The sequence below is a fragment of the Acomys russatus genome, chromosome 9 (assembly GCF_903995435.1).
Source record: "Acomys russatus chromosome 9, mAcoRus1.1, whole genome shotgun sequence".
In the NCBI taxonomy this organism is placed as follows: domain Eukaryota; kingdom Metazoa; phylum Chordata; class Mammalia; order Rodentia; family Muridae; genus Acomys; species Acomys russatus.
In genome coordinates, this window is record NC_067145.1 from 51,410,416 (window position 1) to 51,437,782 (window position 27,367).

At 44.4% G+C, this 27,367-nt stretch overlaps 1 protein-coding gene and 1 pseudogene across 1 annotated transcript in view; one reads left to right on the top strand and one right to left on the bottom strand.

Moving 5' to 3' along the window:
• LOC127193642 (uncharacterized) overlaps nucleotides 1-27,367 on the top strand; it is an 87,859-nt gene that overhangs the window by 47,037 nt on the left and 13,455 nt on the right. The gene's annotated exons all lie outside the window — the stretch shown is intronic.
• LOC127193967 (60S ribosomal protein L21-like) lies at nucleotides 4,129-4,644 on the bottom strand (annotated as a pseudogene).

Below are 27,367 nucleotides of genomic sequence, written 5' to 3' on the forward strand. Positions count from 1 at the left end.
AATATCTAAAACAATCCTTTACAATAAAAGATCTTCTAGAGGAATCTTCATCTGTGATCTCAAGCTGTACTATAGAGTAACAGTAATTTTTTAAAAAAGCATGGTACTGGCATAGAAATAGGCTGGTTGATCAATGGAATTAAATGGAAGACCCAGAAATAAACTCACACACCTAGGGACACTTGATTTTTGACAAAGAAGCCAAAACTATACAATGGAAAAAAGATAGCATCTTCTACAAATGGTGCTAGTCTAACTGGATGGAAGTCTACATGTAGAAAAATGTAAATAACTCATATTTACCACCCTGCACAAAACTTAAGTCCAAATGGATTAAAGACCTCTACACAAAGCCAGACACACTAAATCTTTTAGAAGAAAAAGTGGGGAAGAGTCTTGAACTCATTGGCACAGGAGACAATTTCCTGAACAAAACACCAATAGCTCAGGCTCTAAGAACAACAATAAATGGGACCTCATGAAATTGAAAAGTTTCTGTAAGGCAAAGGACACTGTGAACAGAACAAAATGATAGCTTACAGACTGGGAAAAGATTTTCACCCATCCTAATTCTGACAAAAGCCTACTATGCAAAGAAATTAAACACCAGCAAACCAAATAACCCAATTAAGAAATGGGGCTCAGAATTAGAGAATTCTCAACAGTGGACTATCAAATGGCTGAGAAACACTTAAGGAAGTGCTCAACATCCTTATCCATCAGGGAAATACAAATCAGAACAACTCTGAAATTCCATCTTACACCCATCATAATGGCTAAGATCAAAGACTCAAGTGATAGCACATGCTGGCAAGGAAGGAGAAAGGGGAGCACTCCTCCATTGCTGTGGGAGTGCAAACGTACCACCACTTTGGAAATCAATCTGATACTTTCCCAGAAAACTGGGAATAGTGCTACTGTAAGACCCAGCCATACCACTCCTGGGAATATACTTGAAAGATGCTCCACTATACCACAAAGACATTTGCTCAACTATGTTCATAGTAGTTTTATTTATAACAGCCAAAACCTGGAAACAACCTAGATATCCCTCAACCAAAGAATGGATAAAGAAACTGTGGCACCTTTACACAATGGAATACTACTCAGCTATTAAAATCAAGGAAATCTTGAAATTTACAGGCAAATGGATGGAACTAGAAAAGATCATCCTGAATGAGGTAATCCAGACCCAGAAAGACATGCATGGTATATACTTACTTATAATTGGATATTAGCCACATAATACAGAATAACCACACTACAATCCACAGACCTAAAGAAGCTAAATAACAAGGAGGACTCTAAGGAGGATGCTTAATTCTCAGTCAGGAGGGCAAATAGAATAGACACGGGAAACAGTTGTAGAGAAGGAACAGGGCTGGAGCCTACCATTGAGGTCCTCTGAAAGACTCCACCCAGTGTGGGATCTAAGCAGATGCAGAGAGTCACAGACAAACTTTAGGGAGGAGTGCAGGGAGTCTTATGGAAAAGTTGGGGGATAGAAGGACCTGGGGACAGGAGCTCCACAAGGAGAACAACAGAGCCAACAAATCTGGGCCCAGGGGTCCCTACAGAGACTGATGGACCAACCAAGGACTTAGACCCCCCTGCTCAGATGTAGTCAAGAGCAGCATAGTATCTTTGTGGGTCCCATAATATGGGGAGTATGGGCTGCCTCTGACATGGACTCTGGTGCCCACTCATTGGTTACTTCCCCCCTGGCAGGGCGGCCATCCCAGGCCACAGAGGAAGAGGATGCAGGCAGTCTTGATGACACTTGATAGGCCGAGGCCAGATGATAGGGGAGGAGGGCTCCCCCTTTCTGAGGACTAGGGGAGGGGGGAGGTAGAATAAGGGAGAGAGGGTGGGATCTGGAGGAGATGAGGGAGGGGATTACAATCGGATGTAAAGTGAATAAATTAAATATAAAAATAACTAAATGAGGTCTGGGGAGATGGCTCAGAGGTTAAGAGCACTGACAGTTCTTCCAAAGGTCCTGAGTTCAATTCCCAGCAACCACATGGTGGCTCACAACTATCTATAATGAGATTTGGTGCCCTCTTCTGGTGTGCAAGAAGCAAAACACTGTATACTTAATAAATAAATAAATCTTAAAAATAAAAATAACTAAAAAGGAAACCAAAGGAAAAAAAAGAAAGAAGAAAGTCACAGGATTCACAAGGGCATCTCCATGTTTATAAAAGTAGTTTGATAGGTGGACAACATCCCCCTCCCAACCCCAGTCAGTTCAGAACACACCCAGACAAGTTCTCAGCACAAAGGAGATTATTACCCTGACAAACTGAGCTGGGAGGGTGATTGCCTGAGGTGGCACTGGGGCTTTGTCTCTGGATTAGGCAAAAGTAGAGTACAAGAAGCAGGCATTTGGTTGGTGAGTTTGGTTTGTTTTTGCACTAGTCTTTGTTCTCTGTGTAGCCTTGGCTGTCCTGGACTCACTTTGTAGACCAGGCTGGCCTCAAACTCACAGAGATCCACCTGCCTGTGCCTCCCTGAGTGCTGGGATTACAGGCTTGTGCCACCACCATCACTGGGCACAGGAGTGGGTTTTTAAGGAGAAAGTTAAAGGTTTTTTTAAGGATGGGTAGTTGGTGAGTTATGATTGGACCAGTTAGCCAGTAGCCCAAATATGGATTCTGATAGCTGGACCTTTCAATTTTAGGCACAAGGAAGTGGCCAAATAAAGGAATGCCTTGGGGGCTAGTTTAGGAATGTAATCTGCTTAGGGAGGGGAAAGGGGAAAGGACAAAACTTGCCAGCGCCATGTTTGTCATGCTTGGGGGCCTGTTAGATAGCCCTTCAAGGTTGCTCAAAGGAGGAAGCTAATCTCAAGTGAAGCTGCCAGCTGATGGAGAGCTCAGGGGATGCAGCTTTCTGAGTCATCACCCCATGGTGGGGTAGGCCTTTAGGTGACACAGTTGCCTCTGAATCATCCATGTCCTTGTAAGTCACCCGTTACTCATTTTCTCTAAGTCAACCCAACAGACTCATTGCTTCACTGCACCAGACTTGGACAGAATCAGTTCTTTATTCTGTCCAAACAAGAAAAAGATATATGCTCCTATATACCAAGGGAAGGTCGTACAAAGTGCATTTTAAGGGTTAGTATCTTGTTCCTCTGACCTCTATTTTGAGAAGGAAATGAAAACTTCCCCAGTTTTGTTTTTTTTTTTTTTGTTTGTTTGTTTGTTTGTTTTTTGTTTTTTTGGCAGCTGAAGTAATCTTTTTACATTGGTTTCTTTGGATAAAAGTTCAAGTTTTCAAACTTGCCTTACCGTCTAGCCCAAGACTGAGTCTGATGCCCAGGTGGGGTCATAGTGCTGGTTCAAGGCTGTGGGTTCCCTGTGATACTGACTGAGTTTTCTCTGCCTTCTAACAAAGACAGGCAGGCTGGACGTCATAGGCCACTGCGATGGTAGGGATTTTATACCAGATTTTATGGTTCCAGCCATTTGTATCTTGTTTTAAAATTCCAGCTACTGATATGTTCTGAGCCAAGACCTCCACCAGCCCATCATTTTCCCAGTGAGGCACATAGAGACCTTTGCTACCCCACACTAGGCCCAGACGGATTCGATTCTTTGGTCTGCCGTGAATAGAGGTTATGTTCACATCTGTCAAGAAAAAGTTGAATTAACTTTGTTTTCACTGACTGATACCATATTGTTCCTCTCACCTCTAACACTGTTTTGAGAAAGAACTAACAGAGCTCATGGGTTTCAGGAAGAGAGCTCAGGGGCCTCTCTCTAGCTCCTCCCACCACCAGTTCCCTTCCAGCCCCGGAGTGCACAAATTAGAAAGACTGTCTTCCTCTTCTCCCCTCCCCTCTCCCTCCTTCTCTCCCCTCCGCTCTCTTCTCCTTTTTCCCTCCTCTCCTTTTCTTTCCTTCCTTCCTTCCTTCCCTCCTTCTTTCCACTCAGGGTCTCACTATGTAGAGCTAGCTGGCCTGGAACTCATTATATCAAACAGACTGGCCTGGAACTCACAGGGATCTACCCACCTCTGACCGTCAGTGCTGGATGTGTCACTGCTTTCTTTCTTTCTTTCTTTCTTTCTTTCTTTTCTTTCTTTTTTTTTTTTTACAGGCCCTTTATTTCCTTTTGCACATTAGGCCATGAATTCACAGGGAATGGGCTCCAGCAGCTCAGGCTTCTTCCTGTCAGTCCTCACGAAGTGTGCTTCTCTGGGTGGCGCAGGCTGGCGCTTCAGCTGGACCCAGGTGCCCGTCTCCTTGGCCTCCTTCTTCTTCTGGTCGTTCTCCTTCACACGCTTCAGGAAGCTGTCCCTGCTCTTCGAGTGCTTGATGTGCTCCATGCGCACGTTGATGCTCTTGGAGAGAATCTTGCCCTTAACCTGCTTGTTCACAATGATGCCCACAGCGTGCTGGGTGACGTTGTAGACTCTTCCGGTTTTGCCGTGGTAACACTTATGGGGCATTCCTTTTTGAACAGTACCCATTCCCTTGATGTCTACAATATCACCCTTCTTGTAGATTCACATGTACGTGGCCAGAGGAACAACTCCATGCTTCCTAAAAGGCCTGGAGAACATGTAGCACGTGCCCCTCCTCTTTCCCTTTGTGTTCGTCATTTTGGCGAGTTACTGCAAGATGGCTGCTGCGGCCAAAAGCTCTTTCTTTCTTTCTTTCTTTCTTTCTTTCTTTCTTTCTTTCTTTCTTTCTTCCTTTCTTTCTTTTCTTCTTTCTTCTTTCTTTCTTTGATTCTTTTCTTTTCTTTCTTTTCTTTCTTTTCTTTTTTCTTTTCTTCTTTCTTTTCTTTCTTTCCTTTTTTTCTTTTTCTTTCTTTTTCTTTTCTGTCTTTTCTTTCTTCTTTCTATTCTCTTTCTTTCTTTCTTCCTTTCTTTCTTGATTTTGAGAAATAGTTTCAAGTAGCCTAGGCCGTCCTTGAATTTGTTATACAGCCAAAGATAGCCTTGAACTCTGGTCCTCCTCACTTGCTCCTCCAGTTGAATGGGGGGAAGGGGGGGTTCCAGGGATGTCCCACCATATTCAATGTATGCAGTGTTGGACATTGAAAGAAGGACTTTAAGAATGCTGGGGAAGCACTCTACCAGCTGAGCTTTAGCCCCAGCCTCTCTTTCCTTTTTCTTAACTTTTAACATGTTGTGTTCCAAAAATCTGACATGGACTAGGAAACCAGCACTAGCATCTGACGGCCCCTGCACCCCCACAGACTGTCCTGCTCTCTGTATTTCAGCAGGAACCACTCACCCCTCACCTTGGAGCCAGAGTGGTGAATGATTACAGGGAACTTTTTGTCTGAGGAGCACCTGTTAAATATTTTCAAAATACTTTCTGTGTAACACTGTCCATGCTATAAAGCAAACATTTTAGTGGAGAAAGCTCTCAGAGTTCTGTAGGACGGCTGGGCCGTGGGCAGATGCAGCGTACAGATGTTTGATGCGTATCGTCAGTTGCCAAGAACAGTAACACAATCATCCATTATCTTCCATTACAGTAATGTGGTTTGCTTAATCCAATTAGCCAGAAGAGAACATGGGCCAGAATGAAACCCTAAACCTGTACAGTGGGGGACGTCACGGCAGGGGATTGGTGTTGGGGTGGGGTGGCGGCAGATGACATGACCAAACAAGACCACCCTGAAGCTCCATCTTCCAAGGACTGGGCTGTAGCAGAAATCCAGAATACAGGAAGGAAATGCCCTAAGCAATGCTTCTCAACCTCCCTAGTTCAGTTCCCTTAATACAGTTCCTTGTGTTGTGACCCACAGGTTGAGAATCGCTTCTCTAAGGTCCCCACTGAGCACACGTTTTAGTCGCCATGACTCTTAGGGAAATAGCTTACAACAAGATTTTCAAACAAACCCTCATTTCGAGCTGAAGTTCTCCCCGATCATTCCAGTAAAAGGAACTTCAAGGCACACACACACACACACACACACACACACACACACACACACACACACACACGTCTCAGAATCTTTTGACAGTTTTGTACCTTAAACCTTTTTCAACAATGTAGCAACCGTTTAGGTAACTCATTAAACCTTAGATTTAGTGCCAATGGCCTCTAGTCATTTGTACTTCTGTGACCTCCTATGAAGCCTGTGAGCATTTTTGTGTAAGTGTGTATGTGTGCTGTGTGTGCATACTTATGTGTGTCCTTGTGTATATGTGCACATATTCATGGAGACCAGAGACTGTCCCTGGGTATCTTCTGAGGTAACTCTTCAGATTCATAGACAAAGGCACAATCTTGCTGAACCCAGAGCTCACAGACCTGTTAGTCTGTCTAGCCAGCTTGCTTCAGGGGTCCTCTGACTTATCTTCCCAAGTCCTGGGGTTACAGGTGGACCATCATGCCTGACTGGCATTTAATGAGTGCCAGGGGACTCAAACTTCAATCCTCAAAGTTGCAAGCTGAGTGCTGTAGCCCACAGAGTCGTCTCCCCAGCCCAAGTCTGCTTGCTTAAGTGATGCTGGCCAAGTCGGGTTCAAAGTCCTGTTCCTTAACTTGGTAAACACAGGGGTGGAGTGAGGGTGGAGATTTCGTGCTCTTGATCAATAATTTGTGTATTTAAGCACCAGACATCCCACAGGAGAACCTGTGCGTGTCACTAGAAAGTAATCAGAGTCTGAGGTAAGCCTGAGGTGTCACTACTGTTTAATTATTCCTCTATATGTTTTTAAATGTATAGTGTTTTAGAGAGAAACTGAGGCAAAAGTGTATAGGTTTCCCATAGTGATCGGTGAGCAATGCAGACATGTTAGGACTAGCTAAAGTCAAGAGGTTTTTAGGATTCACTTGGAAGAGCATGTTTTCTGTATATAGTCTTCAAAAAGATTTTTATGATTTTTATCTCTTTTATTTTTTGAGAATTTAGTACCTGCATTTAATTTGTTTATCAATTTACCCCTAGTATCTGCCTTCTAACTCCTTCCCTGTCTATCTCCTGCACCTTTTACCTATCAATTTCATGAACTCTTAAAAACAAAGCAAAATAAAACAAAATATAACCCACTGGTTAGTGGGTATAGGACCAGCTACTAGGGCATGAGCAGTTTCCGAGAGCCCACATCCCTGAAGAAAACTGACTCTACCTCCCTTGTAACCATCAATTGTCCCTCAGGGTGAGATTTTTCATTGTATATGAGTCTGCATGTGGGTTTGTGCACAGTGGATAGTGCTCTCAGAAGTCAGAAGAGGGCGCTGGATCCCGGAGAGCTGGCGTTACAGGCAGTTGGGTGTTAGAAATTAAACTCAGGTCCTTGGCAAGAGGCCTATGCACTCCTAACAGCTGGGCCGTTTCTCAAGCCCTCTTCTGAATGATTTTGATAGCAATATAATGCTGTAAATCCACCAATATGTTATTGTGTAGGATAATTTAGCTGCTCTAAAAGTCTCCTGTTCCTCACCTATTTATTTCTTCACACCTATCCCCAAGCCTATGCTAACGCTTACTTGGGTTTTTGTTTTTGTTTTCTTTCCAATTTTTAATATATGGTCATGTGAAACACAGTAGTTCAGTAAACAAGGGAGTAAACACGTGCAGCTGAAGAATTCACACTACCCAGTGACACCATAGCCATGATGATGGCATGTGAGATAGAAAAAGGGCACCACGCACAGTTATGTACAGCGCCTGGTGCTTGATCATGATGCAGACTTGGTAGCTGGCTGTGTATTCACTATCCTATCTGTCTGCACTATCAATCATTCTTGGGTGCACTCCTGCTGAACAAAAGGTTTAGTGTGGAATACTATGCTGCAATGTTCTGGAAACAGCTGCTTGCATCTTATATCGACTGGATATCTTCGTTGCTTAATTTTTCTCTTGAAATTCATTTAATCCATAAACATAAAATCCCCACCATTCGTGTTGCCAGTAAGAGCTTGCATTGAGTTATCCCCCTGGAAATGAAGTTAAAATTGATTAAGGGCTGGCAAGGTGGAAAAGCAGCTGTGGTTACTGCCCAGTCATGCGTGCCCTCTTTCCCCTCCCCCCCAGCTGTGATCCCAAAGAACAAGAATGAAGTGATGGAAGCCGTTAAAGGATCTGCTCCATTGAAAGCAACGAGACTGGCAGAAATTCAAGGTTTTACAGCCCAGATATGAGGGAACTCCCGAGACTTGCATTTAGATCTAAACAACATCTCCTCATCATGACAATGAATGCAGCCAAAGCAAATTGCTTGTTTGCAGTGTTTAAAGGGACAGCTGCACCCGGCTATGATGCTGACTCTCCTTCTGACTCTGCATGGTTCAAATGATTCAACGCTCCTTCTTCATTGAGTGAAGTGGGAGTGATGCAGGTGGGGTTGAGAGCTGAGTCCGCAAGTGCTGATGGGAAGGCAGCTAAAGAAAACCTGGAAACTCCAGAGGCCCTGATGGCGGAAAGATGGCTTGCCAGTGACAATCTTCATTGGGACGAAGCCTCCCTATGCTATGAAGAGAGACACCTGGAAGGCCTTTCATCCACAAGGTGGGGGGGGGGGGGTCCAGCCAATGCAAGTTTCAAAGCTTTAAAGGCGAAGTCTTGCTTGGGAGGTATATTATTCAGTATTTTCATTGCTGTGACAAATGCCCAAATAGCCATTAGGAGTTAACCCATTAGTGAAGCCAGAATCCTTTTCCCCCAAAGCCCACCTCTGGACACTGCTTGCATCAGGGACATGAGCCATTTAGGAGGACAGACACTTCATAACTGGACTGTAACATGGAAATTTTGTGATCTGGCTTAATGAAATACCAGGGCCTCTCCTTCCCCAGCATAGTAGGAAGCTCACATTGCTACTGTAGCAATAGGAAATCAGGGATGGTCCAGCATCTCTTCCAAGAAGCCCCCCACTCTCCTCCATTTGTCAGAACCAGAGAAACCCTATCTCAAAAAACATAAAAAAAAAAAAAAAAGAATGCTCTATGCTCTAGCACCATCTTGTCTTAGTGGAGATCTTCGTCCCTTTAAACAATATCTCTCTGATCCAACCAATGGGCTGAGGAATTGTAGCAGCCTTGAAGACTGGCTCCCTGGGGGAGAACCTTTACCCTGGCAATTTCTACAAGTGAGACAGACACTGAGACGACATCGATGTAATTCTGGAAGGATTACTGAATCTATGGAAACAGTCAGTGCCTTGCCTGAGCTTGAGGTGATGTCATCAGGGAGTGCCAGAAGGGCATCTGGGAGGAGACACTCAAGGAGTTTGTCCATCGCTTTAAAGTACTTGATGAGGAAACATCTGCAAAACTCAACGTTGCTGTGGTAAAGATGGTGGACAGGGTGACATTAAGGCGCTCCGAGAGGTGACTTTGGAGGACCCACTAATGAAGAATTGTTAGAACTACAGCTGTAACCACTTTACAAGGGAGGGAAAAAGAAAGAAAGAAAGATAGATAGAAAGATAGAAAAGAAAAGAAAATTGTAGAAGAAATAGAACTCCCAGGAAAACACAGGGTTTAGTTGATTTTTAAAGACCTCAAGTACTTTGCAAAGTTTGAAAACATGGAGGCTGGAAAGATGGTTCAGCAACTAAGAGTCCTTGCTCCTCCTGCAAAGGCCCGGGAGTTTGTTTGCTAGGACTTACACAGTGGCTCTCAAACATTTGTAACTCTAGTTTGAAGACATCCTAGCCCTCCTTTGGCCCCTTGGGCACTGCATGCTCAAGGTACCCAAATGTAACATTCAAGAAAAACACATGCACATAAAACAAAGCAAAACAAAATCATAAACTATCTTTAAAAATAGTTTGGAAACACACATCGCAACGCAGAAAGGTTTCAAATGTAGAGAAGAGTATGCATGGTCCACTGTCTGAATAGCGTGACAGTCCTTCAGGAGCTCCAAGCACAACCTACCTATGAGGGGTCGGAAAAAGATCGATTCACCACAGGAGATGACTACTTCCTGTGGGACATTACCCGTGAGGGTCTCCCAGTGGGGCTTTGAAGGCAGAACAAAATGACATGGAAGATCCTGACCCTGTGAGGATGTGTGTGTGTGTGTGGGGTGTGTGTGTGTGTGTGTGGTGTGTGGCATGTGTGGTATGTGTGTGTGTATGTGTGTGTGTGGTATGTGTGTGTGTATGTGTGGTGTGTGGTGTGTGCATGTGTGTGGTGTGTGTGTGGAGTATGTGTGTGTGTGTGTGTGTGTGTGTGTGTGTGTGTGTGTGTGTGTGTGTGTGTGTGTGTAAGATTTTATTTTAAAAGGCTCAAAAATTGGGCTGGAGAGATGGCTCAGAGGTTAAGAGCATTGCCTGCTCTTCCAAAGCTCCTGAGTTCAATTCCCAGCAACCCCATGGTGGCAATAACCATCTATAATGAGAATCTAGTGCCCTCTTCTGGCCTGCAGGCAGAATACTGTATACATAATAAACAAATTAATCTCTTTTAAAAGGCTCAAAAATTAGAAAACGACTTTATTTGTAGTGTGTGTGTGTGTGTTTGTGTGTATGTACTGGGGGTTTTGTCTACATGTAAATCCGTGTACCATATGCATGCCTGTTACCCACAGAGGCCAAAAGAGGGCATTGGATCTCTGGAGCTGGAGTCACAGATGGTTGTGAGCTGCTGTACAGGTGCTAGAAATCAAACCCAGGTCCTCTGGAAGAGCAGTCGGTGCTTTTAACTGATGAGCCATGAAGGATACTTTTTAAAAGTTTATAACTCCCTGGGGACTAGCTTTCACAGTACTGGGAGGAGCTGTGTAAGCTTCCAAGCGAGGCAGGAACCAACAGTCCCACCCAGCTGCGAAACCATCTTTTGACACATCTACCACATAACTGCCACTCCTATCACTCAGGAAACACTGCGGAAGAGGGGGCAGAAAGAAGGTAAGCGGAGCGGGAAAGCTGCAATGAGATGGTATCTCCTAGAAACAAGGGAGCTTCACCTATGAATGTGGCTACTGAAATAAGATCTGGAGACGTGACCAAGAGACATGGAAGAGGCTATTACAGGGTCCTATAGACAAGAACAGGCAATGAGGAATGCAGAGAGACACGTTCGTCCCCAGGAGCAAGCGCACTACTTGGGTACCTAATACCAACTGGTCAGCCCTGAAGTCATGTACATACAAGTTATTACACTAGATAGACGGCTCAGGTTCTAGTTTTATATTTAGGCATTCGTACATAGACACATATGCATACACATATGTTTGTGTGTGTGCAGATGCACTTGTGTAACAATAACAAGAAAAAGAGGCCATTACTTCAAGAGGGGGTATGGGGAAAGGCACTTGGGAGAAGCTGGAGGGAGAAAAAGAAAAAGGAAAAAAATGATGTAATTGAATTTTAATTAAAAAGGAAAAAGAAAACACTTTCAGAACAACAAGTTATAGAATATGAAAACAAAATGTACAGATGTACGTGTGTGTGTGTGTGTGTGTGTGTGTGTGTGTGTGTTTGAAGTGGTTATTACAAAGGGACAAAAAATGAGAAATTAAAGGTATATAAATGGGAAGAGTTAGAGAGTGGGAGAGTGAGAGGAAAAGGGTAGAAACGGTACCCATATATGAAATTCTCAACAAAGTGAGCATTTAAAAATGTAAAGTAAGACATAAGAAAGTTATCATTGGTTCAAGTTCCTTTATTATTGAATAAAGAACAATTTTTATGAATTTAAAGGTTTAAGTGAACAGTGCCTACAAAGTCTTCAGATTGTGCAGTAATGGCACAGGCTTTCACACTCCCTGTTCACTCATCAGTTTACCACAAAAACATTATTTTTTGCTCATGTCTGTCTGTGTGAGTATATGCCATGAGTGGGTAGTGACATATTCACAATTTAAGCTTTAGTTGTGGTAAGGCTCTTTTACAAATTTACCATAAAAAAACTCACATAGTGTATTTAAAATATTATTTTAAAACATGAGTGTTTTCCCTGCATGTATGTTTGTGCACCACATGCATGCCCACTGTAGGCAGAGTCCATAAATGGCCATCAGATCCTCCTGGGACTGGAATTACATGTGCCTAAATCAAACCCAGTTTCTCTGAAAAAGTAGCTAATGCTCTTAAACACTGAACTCTCCAGCCCCTATTCTGTATTCTTACTATATTGTTCCTATTTTTAGATATAAAACACCATTGTATTATGATGGCCATACATCGTGACCACCACCACCACCACCACTACCACTACTGCTATTACTTTTTCTTCTTTTTTCTTTTTCTTCTCTTCCTCCTCTCCCTCCTCTTCTCCTTCTTCTTTTCTTCTTTTTCCCCCAAGATAAGGTTTCTCTGTGTAGTCTTGGCTGTCCTGGACTCACTCGGTAGACCAGACTGGCCTCGAACTCACAGCTATCTGCCTGCCTCTGCCTCCCTGCATGCTGGGATTATAGGTGTGAGCCACCATGCCCGGTGCACTGCTCCTTCTGAACAACTTTGCAGCCTAGGAGCAAAGAGCTATTCCATATAGCCTAATGTATAATAGGTTGCATCACCCTAGGTTTGTGTAAGTACACTCTGACAGTCCCCCAGTGACAAAGTGACCTAATGACAATGTTCTCCTCATGCATCCCTTCATTATGAGATTCGTGGCCGTGGTTAGCATCCTACAGCATGCAGCCTTGCTACCAATCTGCAGCTGGGCTTTCTCCATTGTCTTTTCACGACTCTAAATTCCCCAGTGATAATTCACTGTGTGAATAAACTGCAGGTTATTCACTCATCCTTTGAAGGACATCTTGGTAGCTTCAGGGTTCAGCAGTTATGAGTGAAGCTTTTCCCCCGGGGCAGATTTTTGTGTGGATGTGATAACACTTGAAGTCGATGGACCACAAGAAATTGCATGTAGCTTTTGTAAGAAATGGCCACACTGTCTTGTAAGTGGCTGGACCATTTTTGCATTCCCAATGGTACTCAGCATCCTTACTGTTCATGTCCCCATTACCATTTGGAGTTATCAGTGTGTGTGTGTGTTTGTCGGGGCGTTTATAGCCTTTCTAACAGGTTTCAAATGGCATGTTAAAATTTTGTGTGTGCAACCAAGGCCCATGTATGGTGAGGACCTAGAGCCCCCTGCTCAGATGTCATGCATAGGTAGCTCAGCCTCCATGTGAGGCTAACATGGGGAGCAGGGGCTGCCTCTGACGTGGACTCTGGTGCCCACTCATTGATCGCTTCTCCCTGGCGGGGCGGCCTTGCCAGGCCACAAAAGAAGAATATGCAGGCAGTCCAGATAAAACCTGATAGAGGACAAGGGCTCCCCCTCTCTGAGGACTAGGGGAGGGGGAGGGGGATAAGGGAGGGACAGCGGGGCTGGGAGGAGACAAGGGAGGGAGTTACAATTGGAATGTAAAATGAACAAATTAAAAAATTTTTAAAATTAAATAAAATCAGTGTGTGTGTGTGTGTGTGTGTTACACATGTGTTTGTGTGTGTGTGTGTGTGGGGGGGGTGTCTGAGTATATGCCATGAGGGTGAAGTGCTCATAAAGGCCAGGAGAGGGCATCAGATTTCCTGGATTTATAGTTACAGGCTGTTGTGAGCTGCCCAGTGTGAGGTCTGGGAACTGAACTTGGGTCCTCTGAAAGATGAGCAAGGGCTCTTCCCTGCAGAGCCAACCTCCAGCTCTAGTGTTATTGTATTAGTGTTTTAATTGGCAATTCCCCAGTGACCTTTCACCTGGCTTATTTGACAGAGTGTCTGTTCAGGTCTTTGCCCCATTTTTGAATAGGGTGGTTTTGTTTTTGTTTTTTTAGTGTCAGATTAAGAGTTCTTTGTGTATATTGTATACCAGAATTTTTATCTGGTATGTTTTGCAAATTTTAATCAAATCTGTGCCTTGTCATCTCCTTAACCAGGTCTTTTGAAGATCAGACATTTTTAATTTTAGGGACTGGGGAGATGGCTCAGTTGGCAAAGTCTTTGCCGCGCAAGCACAGGAATCTGAGCTCTATCTCTGGCTCTAAAACACCCAGGTGTGCCTGCATTTGTCTGTCTGTAATTCCAGGTGTGCCAGCATCTGTCTGTAATCCCAGGTGTGCCAGCATCTGTCTGCCCCCAGGACTAGGGAAGCAGAGGCAGGAAGACCTCCCAGACTCAGTGGCTAGACAGTCCCACTGAGTCAGCTAGCTCCAGGTTCAGTGAGAGATCTAGGTGGAAGAGTGACTGAAGAAGACACCGGATACAGTTCTCTGGCACAGACACACATGAGTACATACACACATGGAGACACACAATAAGAAAAATGTAGGTGAATCCAATTTATATGTTTTGTTTTCAATCAAATATACTGTTGGGCTGGTAGCCAATGTTTAATAGAGCCTGGCTGTACATTTCCTTTCTCATTGGTCTCAAAGGCTGTTTCCCGGGCGTTTTGGCTTCATTAATCATAAGTGGGAAGCACCCTGTCATGTTGTCACGGCTGATGTGTGTCTGAAATGCACATGGAGTCATGAGAAAAGGAAATGGTGAGGCCTATCTGGGCCTCACATTTCCTAAAAGGGAAGAGACTGGGCAGATGCTCAAAGCAACTGCAAGGCTGGAAACAGAGAGTGTGGGGACTGTGCGTGGGTGGCACTGGTTTGTCAGCCACTGGGAGCTACAGGCTGTGCCATTTGTCACTCTTAACATATCCTGTGCCTTCTACAGCCGGGCCTGAACTTGTATGCGTTTCCTCATGAGCTTGAGTTTTGCCTCTTAAGACGCTGGGACTCAGTGAGAGATTCATGACTGCTTTTTTTTTTTTTTAAAGTACTTTAAAATTTCATAATGTCTGCTTATTTCATCAATATGACAGTGAGAGAGGCGGGAGCTGTGCTTATGGCTGAAACGGCAGGGGGAAGAATGAGAAGGAAAAGGAGAATAAATAATAGGACTGCCCAGTTAAGGTGTTCATGCTCGCCATTACTCTCCCCCACCCCCCCAGCTGCCACAGCCCTCAGATGGGGGGTGGGAGTGTTCGCCACAGGAGACCAGCATCCTAGAATGGAAAGAGATGCCTGGAGCTGAGCTCACAGCTGTGGGAGGAGAGCCTCTTTCTCTGCAGGAAGGCCTTCCCCTCAATCTCTTGCCATCCCCAGAGGGAGGATTACAGCCTTGAGACTGTGACACACACAGTTCCAGCTGGAGCTCCTAGGCAGGTATTTGGAAGCAGGTGCTGTCTGAGGACAGAGGAAGAAGTGTTTCTCTATGTGCTTGAGGAGAACATCTTGACGGAACAGTTGGTGCGAAATAGGTCAAAGGTAGACATAGTAGCCTGTGGCATCACTTGGGAAGGGGACTATGAGAGGATAAGAACCAGAACCTTTGTGTGTGTGTGTGTGTGTGTGTGTGTGTGTGTGTGTGTGTGTGTGTGTGCAAGCTGTGTGTGTAAACACACAATATAAAATCCTATCATGTTCTGTGTAATGGTGTATTTCAATCACCTCAGTCACCTCAATCATCCATCTCTAGGACTCTTCATGATTGAAACAGAAGTTATTTCCATTAAACACTAAGCCCCGACTCCAGGCCTGGCTTAACACTTCTCCACTTTGTGTCTGTCTGCACTGAGTATCTTGCATTGCCATTCAGGCTCCACATGCACGCCCCGCCCCTTCTGAGTCAGGCTCCACGTCACACCCTGTCCCAGCTGGCCTTGGGGGGCGGTGACAGAGACCCCCCAGTGGTGGATGAGCAGGGGGATGACAGACTCCTGGGAGGCAGGCTTTGTTGAGCAGCTCCTTTAACTGGGGGGTGGGGCTGGGAAGCAAAGCCCATCTGAACCTGTGAGGAGTGAGTAGAGGCTTTTGGGGTGAGTGTACATCATTAACCAGGGCTAAGGTGCCTTATTTGCATGAAGAGACATTCCAGGTGCTTGCTGGACATGACCTTACAAGGCGAGGGGAATTTTAACTTGGATATGACTGTATGACCTTTCCAAGTGTGGAAGAAGGTGTAGGGGCGCGGGGTTGCAGGGCATGCAGGCCTAAGGCAGGGCAGGAGAAGGTGTGGTCCCTACTCCTACCACTCTCGAGATGAGATGTCCGGGGTCAGACAGGACTCAACTGCACTTCTGCTCCAGGCTTGCTCCTCTCAGTTCCATAGTACTCAGGTCTACAGTGTATGTGTAGAATTATACAGTGTTTATCTTTGATAGGATTCATTTCCCTTAGTATAAGATCCTTAGGATTCATTCATGCTATAGCCTTCCTTGCTGTGTGTGTGTGTGTGTGTGTACCTCTACATGAATGTGTACACACACTTGCATAAGTATGCATGTGCAACACACACAACACACACAGACATGTATACACAAAACTTATAATAGTGTTTAAATCCTGTGTTTCTCTTTGTTTTTAGGAGAGCTTCATGAAATGTATTTGCAAAATGATTTTAATGATTATAAGTCCTGCACTTTCTTGAAATGTACTCAAATTTATACATCTGAGGATCATAAAAACAAACAAAAGGATTTTTATTTCCACTTTTTTTTTTTTTTTGAGTGGGCAGCTATTGCCACAAGCTAGAGCTTGGAACTCTTGAGAGTTTGTTTTCAAACATTTGCTTGTTTGTTTGTTTGTTTTCTTGTTGTTGTTGTCATTGAGATGGTTTATCTTTGTGCAGCCTTGGCTTTCTTGGAACTTCCTCTGTAGACCAGGCTGGCCTCAAAAATCACAGATATCCACCTGCCTCTGCCTGCCTCCCAAGTCCTGAGATTAAAGGCACAGTGGTCCACCATAGCTGGGCTCAAATCTTCCTAACATGCTGATTCAGGACTGCGTCTGAGCAGGCAAAGCTGCCCTTTGATCTCTGCAGCCCCTCTTTAAGGTGCCGGAGTCTCCCTTGTTCAACAAAAATTCCCACCGAGAGTCAAGTCTTACAGGGGTCTAGCATCCCCAGAAGTTTCCAGTATGATAGCACACACTTTCCTCTTCTGTCATTCAGTCTTTCTGTGGGAAAAAACCAAACCAAAACAAAACCAGAAACCCTTTGCCCAGACACCATGCTGTGTGTTACCAATCTGTGTCCCAAGTGTGACCTGAGATGGTCAATTAAGGGAGGGATCTCTTATTCCTTTTACATTCTAACTGACTCTGTGATTCTTTACTTATTATGGGATGCTTTATTGCCAAATGAAGTGATTTGCTGACGTTTTAAAAATCAATTTGTTAGAAGAAATTGGATGATGGATGTTGTCAGAGAGCTTGAGGTAAGATTAGAACATTACAGAACTTCTGGGGCTGGTGATATGGCTCAGTTGGTGAAGTGTTTGCTTGACACAGAGGTGTAAGGGTCTAAGATCAATCCCCACGGCCCTTTTGAAAGACCCAGAAAGAGTAGTGTGAGCCTTAATCCCAGTACAGGGGAGGTAGAGCCATAAGGAGGGGCTTGCTGGCCAGGCAGTCTAGCCAGATCAGTGAACTCCAGGTTCAGCAAAGAGACCTTGCCATTCTGCCCCACCCCCCCAAAAAAAAAATCAAGTGGAGGGTGATTGAGCAAGACACTAACAATAGACTCTGGCCTCTATATGCACACTCACTCACAAACATATATGTGTACACACCCTCACACACACACACACACACAGAGAGAGAGAGAGAGAGAGAGAGAGAGAGAGAGAGAGAGAGAGAGAGAGAGAGAGAGAGAGAGAGAAAACATCTTACTCCAAAAGGCTTTCATAAAAGATAGAAGTACAGAGAATATTTTCCAGGGAAAAGACACGACTGCATCTCACTTCTAGTCCTGGTGTCAGGATGAGACTGCGGCTGATGCACAGTGCCCCAGGAGCCAGCTTCCAGGTGACATGAGATAAATGGACACCCCGCATGTTGGCTTTTGTCCTGCGCCTTCCAGGAAGCCAGATCTAGGTTGTGTTTACTCTGTCATCACTTTCCTTCTGCAATGGGCCTCCAAGTGGCCAGCTGGGCCCATAGTTTGCCCAAGGCCTGCGCCAGCTGGGACCATAGTGCACCCAAGGCCTATGCTATTCATGTGACTTTGGCTGCTGGAGTTGCCAGTGGAAAAATGGTTATTCAGTCTGTTTCAACATCTTGGAAGGAGTGTGCTACTGTCGCTCATGTCAGAAGATGGATGCTCTGGGCACGGCAGCAGTCTCCACAGGCTGCTTCAGCTTGGAATACACACAGATATGGGTGGCTGCTGCTATGATTTCATTTCCACCCCAACTAGCATGTTGGTCATTTCTGAGTTGGTGCCTCCGTGGTTGGTTTTCCCCCATTTTTATGCGTGCATATGTGTGGAGTGTGTGTGCTTTGCATGCACGTGACACTCATGTGAGGGTGCTTGGGCCCCTGCGTGCATATGGCGGTGTGAGGGAGATGGCAGAATCATTACAATCATTCCTCTCCTTCATTTACTGAGGCAGGATCTCTCGGCTAAACCCCGAGTTCTCCCATATGTCGAGGCTTGCTAGCCAGGTTGTTCTCAGATCCCGTCTCCGTCTTCCTAGGCTAGACTTACAGGCGGACTCGTAAGTCCACCTGGCACTTATATATGAGTTCTGGAGTCTGAACATCGGTTCCCAGGCTTTGACCAGTGAGCCATCACCTCAGCCCACACCCAATTTAAAAAAAAAATAGAATACCCTCCGATGTCATCACTGGTTACCCTCCCTGCATCCAATGAGATGTGAACATCCAGAGGTCCTCAGGGCTTCCGTTTAAGGATGAGCCTCCAGCCCACTTCTCTTGAGTTCTGAAAGCTATAAGGAAGGGTACCAGGTACCTTTCCAACCCCCAAAGCGCCCTAGTTGGTGCCAGGCTTAGTGCATATTCATCATGACAACATAATTCTCAAGTTCCATAAAGCTCCCCAAATAGAATAACATTAATATATTGATGGTTTAGTTTCAAAGACCAGTCTTTCTGCTGGCATGATTCCTCAATTGCTGATTTTTCTCCTGCATTGTGTTTGACATCAGTCAGCTAGTCCACAGCTTTCTTTACTGTCTCTTTTATATTTTTATTGTTATTTTTAAAATTAGGATGCAGCATGGTGAGGTGCTGTAGGCCTCTCATCCCAGCACATGCGAGGTAGAGGCAAGGGCATTTCTGTGGGTTCCGGGCTAGCCAAGGCTACATAGCAGGATGTCGTCTTCAAGAACAGCAACAAAAATAGCATACAGAATAATGGGTCTTATTATAGTGTTTTCATACATTTATAAAGCTTTTCTTTGTGTGTGTAAATGTATGTACAGATATGTGTGTGTGTGCACACATGTGTATACATGCATGTGGTAGTCAGGAGTTGACTTGAGTCTTCCTCTATCACCCTCTACATTATTTTTGAGACAGTGTCCCCTGCTGGATTGGAGCTCACAGATTTAGCTAGACTGCGTGGTCAGTGAGGCAGATGGATCCTCTTGGCCCACCTCCCCGGTGCTGTGACTGCAGGAGTGCACCAGCACCTACATTTTTCACGTGTCTCCTGGGGATCGAACTCAAGTCCTTAGGCTTGAGTGGTGAGCACTTTACTGGCTGAGCCATCTCTGCAGCTTCATACTTTGTTTTTCTTGATTCACACCCACACTGGTGTCCTCCTCAGAAGCCCCCATTTTTCTTCATATCATATCAGGTCTGTAACCTCTCCTTTACCCCCTGCCCCACTCCCTCAAGACCTCTTTTTCTTCTCTCATAGCCTACTTTATAGTCTCATAACCTACACACACACACACACTCACACACACACACACACACACACACACACACACACACACACACACACACACACACAAACTAATTTCTTGGGTCAACAGATGAAAGAAATATGTAGTATTTGTTTTTCTGGTCCTGAATTATTTCACTTAATATAATGATTTTCAGTTGCAGCACTGTGTTGTTGTTTGTTGTTGTTAAGGCGCTTTCATGATCCCTTCTTCTCATAGGCAAAAGTTCCCTAATCCAGACTCGTCTTCAGGATGGGAGCTTTTGGTTCCTCTGGGAGATCACCACAACTTCGCAAATTAAGGAAAGATTTCAGCTTGGCTGTCAGACACTCTACAATGTCCATGAGGGTTAATTCCTGTGTCACCTTGTCAGGACTAACAAATGCCAGGGTTGCACGTAAAGTAGTGTCTTGGGTGTGTCCTGAAGGGGTTTTCACCCTCAGTCAAACCATTTCAATAAAGCTCTCTATGCCTCCTTCCCTCCCTCTGCCTGTCTGTCTGTCTGTCTGTCTGTCTGTCTGTCTGTCTGTCTATCTATCAACTGGTCTCTATCGCTGGACAACACCAATGTAGTGTGGGTCAGTCTATTTCTCCCAGCCTCCTCTATGACCAGAGCTGCCACTGCACCCCACACATTCCTTGCTTTTTCTCACATCACCCTTCTAGTGTTCAGTGTACCTTGAGCCTCCTTTTTCTGTCTCCTCACAGATGGACCCCGTTTCCATGGTTTAACTACAGATTATTTCTGTCGGTAAGATTTTTCTCATCTCCTAGGCAGCTGGCTATATCCCTCTCTGACCTTCTTCCATAGCCCATGAAGTAAGCTAATGCATCTTTATGGTGACCACACACATGCCTGAGAGCTCAAGTTGTATGTGTTTTTGTCTTGGCCTCAAAGAAGCTTTCCAGTCTAATTTCCTGAAAGCTGACACTCTGCGTGAGGTAGGCACAGCGAGCCAGCTGGGATGCGACAGAGTGAACCACATGCTGATGATCAGACAGGCCCGGGATGATTAGTCCCACGCTGCTGATGTGCAGGCCTGGAGCTGGCATTAGCCCCAGTCTTTCTCATTCATGCTTCTCTGAGGTTGCGATAGGATTGGGGGCATCATCCAAAGGCCTGTGCTCAAGGCTTGTTACTAGTGGAGGATGGTAGAACCTTTGAGAGGTAGGTCACAGTGGGAGGTCTTCTAGCTATTGGATACGTAACCTTGAAGGAGGTAGTGGGACTACAGCCCCTTCAGTTCTCTATCTTGAGGTAAATAGAACTATGGGCTTCTCCCATGATGTACGAGGCAAATCATGGACTGAAATATCCAAAATGGTGGGCCAAATTAAACCTTTCTTCTTTGCAAGTGGGTCATCTCAGGCATTTGTGATAATAATGGAACACTGACTAACACAGAGCCCTAACACATCCAAGTATAACATGAGCATGGCAGCATTGTCCTCAAGTGCTGCCACATGGCTCAGTGTAGCGCATCTGAAATCATGTACAAGATGTGTTTTCAAACAGTAAAGCACAACACACATATACATGTAAGCAGTAAATACTTGGACAATTTAACTTAAGAGTTTATAAGTGGCTAAAAATAAATAAACAACTCAAGGGTGTTCTAACAACCCTTTCAGGGTTACCTTGGCTCTACACACAGTTTTTACCATCACTTCTTTTCCCTTTACCTAAATAAAATTTTCTTCTCCCTTCCCTTCCCTTCCCTTCCCTTCCCTTCCCTTCCCTTCCCTTTCCTTCCCTTTCCTTCCCTTTCCTTCCCTTCCCTTCCCTTCCTTCCCTTCCCTTCCTTCCCCCTTCCTCCCCCTTCCTTCCTTCCTTCCTTCTTTTCCATCCTCCTCCTCCTCTAACCAGGGACCCACTGTATAGCCCAGGCTGGCTTGACCTCCTGATCCTCATACCCCAGCCTAGTTAATGAATGCTGGGATTATAGGCATGTGCTACCATGCTTTGAAAAATAACTCTTTAGCTGTCCCTGTAATTATTGGGTGAGAGAGAGAGAGAGAGAGAGAGAGAGAGAGAGAGAGAGAGAGAGAGGAACGAGAGAGAGAGAACAAACAAAAAACAAGGCTCTGGTGGGTGGCAGTTTATGCATACAATCCTAGTAGTTTAAAGGCTGAGGCAGGAGGATCATGAATTTAAGGCCAGCATGGACTACATATGACATTATTCTCATTAAAACAAAAAGAACAAACAAAAATGTATCTACCTTGAAAAAGACACAGGGAGCTATGTCAGTAGACCTCTACCCCATAACAAATCTACCACAATGTAAGTTGCTTTACATGGGGATTTTGTGGACTTAAAATTACTGTGAACACAAATTATTTTTAATACTGATGTTGTGTTTTAAGAGCAAATGTTGAATTAGGCTGGGCCAGTGTTGCCAAGAAATCTATCCTCAGTGATGGTAAATTACAGATACATCTAGATTAAAGCAGCAACAATAACAAAGCCGGGAGACACATGCAACTGCACACAAATGCATGCATGTACACATACATACACACCTTAACGCCCCCCCCCCCAACCTACATGATACTGACATAAGTAAAACTGAGGTATAGCAGAGAACAAAAATCTAAATATCTATGGCCAACTAATTCTTGATAAGGGTATCAAGAATGCAGCATGAGGGAACAGTAATCTGTCAGGATGAGGTACAGTAATGCTGTGTTTCCACATACGATCATCAGCTCTAGAAACAGAGGCTGCCACTTGCTACAACTCAGATAGACCAGAGGGCACAGTGCTAAGTGAAATAAGACAGAATGAGAAACAGTGCACACTCCCACATATGAAATAGCAGCCACTGGGATGGACGCAAGGTGCAGGCCAGCAGAGACAAAGCAGCTCAGCAAGGTCGACAAGGACAGAGCTGTAACGTACACTGTGACTACTATAGTTGGCAAAATTGGACTGTTGTAGGGCTTCCTATGAAACAAGTCTATTTTTTTTTAATGCTCTTATCATGAAAAAAACCAAACCAAAACAGTAATGTGAAATGATGGGTATGTTGGTTTTTTCACTGTCATGATCATTTACCGTCTATATGTATGCATAGCATCAAACTGGATGACTTAAATATATATAATAACACTTTTTATTTAAACTTTATAATTTTAGTTCTGTGTGTGTGTGTGTGTGTGTCTGTATGTGTACATTTGGGGAGTGGAGTACACAAGCAGGCATACGGGGCCAAAGGTCAACCTTGCCTCTTGTTACTAAGGCACTAGCCACAGTTTTTTTCTGTGTATGTTTTCCTTCCTTCCTTCCTTCCTTCCTTCCTTCCTTCCTTCCTTCCTTTCCTTCTTTTGTTCATTCACTCATTCATTCATTTGTTAGGTAAGCTTTTCCTCACTAGCATGGAACTCTCTAAGTAGCTAAGCTGGCTGGCCAGTGAACCTGGGGGATCCCTCTGTCTCAGCCTCCCCAGCACTGGGACCACAAGGGTACACCTCACCCAGCCTTTTCCAAACTCAGTTCCTTGTGCTTACAAGGCAAGCCCATTTAGCTATCTTTCAGTCCTAAGGTTTATTTAAACTATTTCAAGGTTTGTTTAAGTGTACGCAACAAAATTTACACATGGCAGAGGCAGACTGGTAATTAGAATTCCACTTGCTAAAAGGTTTAGGTCACCAAGCCACTACTGGGCCTCTGGGCTGTAATTTACTAGGGGTATAGATTTCTCTAGAACTGCGGAGGACCATGGTGACAATTGACTGCCTCGCTCTGGTCTTTGTATGGCTCTCTAGAGCCCTGTGCACTCTTGAGGTCATATCTAGCTCGAAAAGCTATAACTCTGTGAACTACCTCTGTTTGTTATTGCTCATAAAAGTCACCAGCCACGTATTCTATTCTCACTTGGCATATAAAGTATCTGTGAATTTAATTGAATAGTCTAGACTCATGTAGCAAGATAACATTCATTCTGAAACCAGACTTGGGCTGCTGGGTGCTTAGTGTCCTGCCTCCCTTGGCCAGTCAGTTGCACAAAGCTTAGGCAGACTGATTATTTAACACCCAAATTGATACTCCGAGGGCCTTGAAAGGAAACAGTAGGCACACACCATGACAGGTGAGTATTTTAGGCATAAGGAAAACAAGGTAGTGGAGTTTTTTCCTAAATGAAGGTATCAACAGTTATTAAATTTGAATTGTATAGAATTTATAAAGTATTTTACATTTACAAGCACTTGCATTCTTCATCATACATGAAATCCCTCCTGTGTGGGTAGGTAGGGTACCATGTGGTGAAGCTACCTCTCCCTCCCAGCATCTGTGTGACTGCCATGCATTTACAATCTGAATCTGAGGCCCCTTCTTACCAATCACTGACTCTAATGCCACCTCCAACCAACAATTAATAGGCAGTTCAAAGGAAAGCAAGTGTTTGGTGTATCTTGCTTTGCTTCTCAGCTCTCATTTTTTTTTTTTTTTGTTTTTTGGTTTTTTTTATTAACTTATTCATATTACATCTCGATTGTTAGCCCTTCCCCTGTTTCCTCCCATTCTTCCCTCCCTCCCACTTCCCCCCTTCTCCCCTCCCCTGTGTCTGTGATTGAGGGAGACCTCCTCCCCCTATATATGCTCTTAGAATATCGAGTCTCTTCTTGGTAACTTGCTATCCTTCCTCTGAGTGCCACCAGGCCTCCCCGTCCAGGGGATGTGGTCAGAAAAGGGGCACCAGAGTTCGTGTGAGAGTCAGATCTCACTCTCCACTCAATGGTGGAGAATATCATGTTCGTCGGCTAGGTCTTGGTAGGGGTTCGAAGCTTAATGTCTATATTCTCCTTGGCTGGTGCCTTAGTTTGAGGAGGACCCCAGGATCCAGATCTGCCTGTCATAAAGTTCTTCTTGTAGGTTTCCAGGACCCTGTGGGTCCTACTATTTCCTCTTTCTTCCATGCTACTCTCACCTAAAGTCTCAATAGGATGTCCTCTCCTCTGACCCACTTTCTTGGTAAGTAAAGTTTTTCATGGTACGTATCCCTTTGGACTAGTGTTTTGATATAAGTGATTATATACCATTTGTCTCTTTTTGCTTCTGGGTGAACTCACTCATGATAATTTCTAGATCAAGCCATTTGTCGACAAATTTTGGGAATTCCTTGTTTTTAGTAGCTGAGTAGTATTCCACAGTGTAAATGTACCACAGTTTCTTAGTCCATTCTTCTACTGAGGGACCCAGAATAGCAAAAACAATCCTATACAATAAAAGATCCTCCAGAGGAATCTCCATACCTGATCTCAAGCTGTACTACAGAGCAATAGTAATTAAAACAGCATGGTACTGGCAAAGCAATAGGCTGGTGGATCAATGGAATCGAATTGAAGACCCAGAGATGAATCCACACACATTCGCTCACTTGATTTTTGACAAAGAAGCCAAATCTATTCAATGGAAAAAGGATAGCATCTTCAACAAATGGTGCTGGTCTAACTGGATGTCTACATGTAGAAAAATGCAAATAGACCCCTATTTGTCACCATGAACAAAACTCAAGTCCAAGTGGATTAAAGACCTCAACTTAAAACCAGAGACATTAATTCAGTTAGCGGAAAAAGTAGGGAAGAGCCTGGGACACATAGGCACAGGAAACAACTTCCTGAACAGTACACCAACAGCCCAGGCCTTAATGTCAGCAATTAATAAAAGGGACCTCATGAGGCTGAGAAGCTTCTGTAAGGCAGGAGACACTGTCAGTAGAACAAAGCGACAGCCTACAGACTGGGAAAAGATCTTCACCAACCCCTCATCTGACAAAGGTTTAATATCCAAAAATATGTAAAGAACTCAAGAAATTAAACACCACAAAACCAAACAACCCAATTGCGAAATGAGGCTTGGAACTTAACAGAGAATTCTCAACAGAGGAATATCAAATGGCCGAGAAACACTTAAAGAAATGCTCGTCCTCGTTAGTCATCAGAGAAATGCAAATCAAAACGACACTGAGATTCCATCTTACACCCATCAGAATGGCTAAGATAAAAAACTCAAATGACACTACATGTTGGCGAGGATGTAGAGAGAGAGGAATACTCCTTCATTGCTGGTGGGAATGCAAACTAGTACAACCACTTTGGAAATCTATCTGGCGCTTTCTCAGAAAAATGGAAATAGGGCTTCCTCAAGACCCAGCTATCCCACTCCTTGGAATATACCCAGAAAATGCCCTACCACACAACAGGGACATATGTTCAACCATGTTCATAGCTGCTTTATACATAATAGCCAGAACATGGAATCAGCTCTCATTTTCAATTCCAATGCCAAGTGTTAGCTGGTGTCTGATTTACCCCCTGGAATGGGATTCCCAAAAGCTGCTTCCTTACCCTACTGTGTGCATATAATGGTAGAAATCAAACCCATTGATAGGGCAGGATAGCCCTTTACCACCAAACCTGTAATTGACTCTCATTCAACAAACCACCTTTGGTCTTGGCCATGAATTGTGTATTCCTGGAAAACACATTGTAGTGGATAGATGTCTAGACTCGGATTTGAATCCAGACAGTACCTGCTGCTAGCTGTGTGAAGCTGGGGCCTCCATTGCTTTATCTGCCTAGTGAAGAAGACAATACTCACTTCTTAGAAATTGGTAGGAATAGGTGTGGTACTTTGCAGAAAGCTTGCAGCTCACTGCCTACCTCATGAGTCTTTGGCTCCAAAGCAGTAGAACATTTAGTGCACTGGGCTCTAGAGAGTGAGGCAGTCAATTGTCATCATGGTCCTCTGCATGGTTCATGGCGTGAGCAAGCTTCACCACAGCGCAGCTGCAGGATGCCTTCATGAATCCTGTTGTGTCCCGTGCTTGCTCAGGCCTTGGACTTTATCTATCCAACTCCCTTAGACACATGAGACTTCAGAGCACAAGGCTAGAGTGTACTCTCTGAGAGTCGAGCATCTGCCTTGTTTATTTTTCCATTAACAATAACTACTGAGGTCATATTTAATTTATAAAAAATATATTATTTATCTTTGAGGACTTTGTACATGCATATAAGTACATTTCATATTTCATTCATCCTCACCCTCCTCCTCCTCCAACTCCTCCTGGATCCCTCTCCTATATCCATCTCCCAACATTGTGTCCTTTTTTTTGGTCTAAATAACTCACCAAGTCCAATTAGTGTTGTCCCCTCCGTGGCATCCACTTCAGCCTGGTCAAGCAACCAAGGCCACGCCCCTGACAAAACCTGGTTCCTCAGCTAAGGGTACAGGCTTGTGCCTTCTTTCACGCTGAGTTGTTGATTGGTTTGATACTGTACAGATCTTGTGCAGGCGTGCAACTGCACCTGCTCTGAGTTCATGAGTGAAACAAGCCTATCCTATCCAAAAGGCACTGTTTCACCCTACTCTTTACCATATTATAAAACCTAGGAACTGTGGTTTCCTTATCCGTTGTGTTTTTTGTATAATTGGCCATTGAAAAATGACCGTAGATGGAATGGGTTGGCCAGTTATCGTGAGGTCCACCCTTGGCATCTATGTACAGTCTCTGTGTCCTGCTCATCAGTGTGGGTCTCAGCAGAGATGCTCCACCAAGAATGCTTGGTAACAGTGGCAGGGCTACGGTCACCCTCAAGCCTCCAGGGAAGAGGAGGCAAAACAGAAATAGGAACGTGGAGAAAAAAAATCTTGCTAGAGAAGATTGCCTTGACAGAAGCCTTGCTCTTCTGATCCAGCAGATGAGAGTGGGGAAGTAAGAACCTGGCCCCACTCTCCTCCCTTTCTTA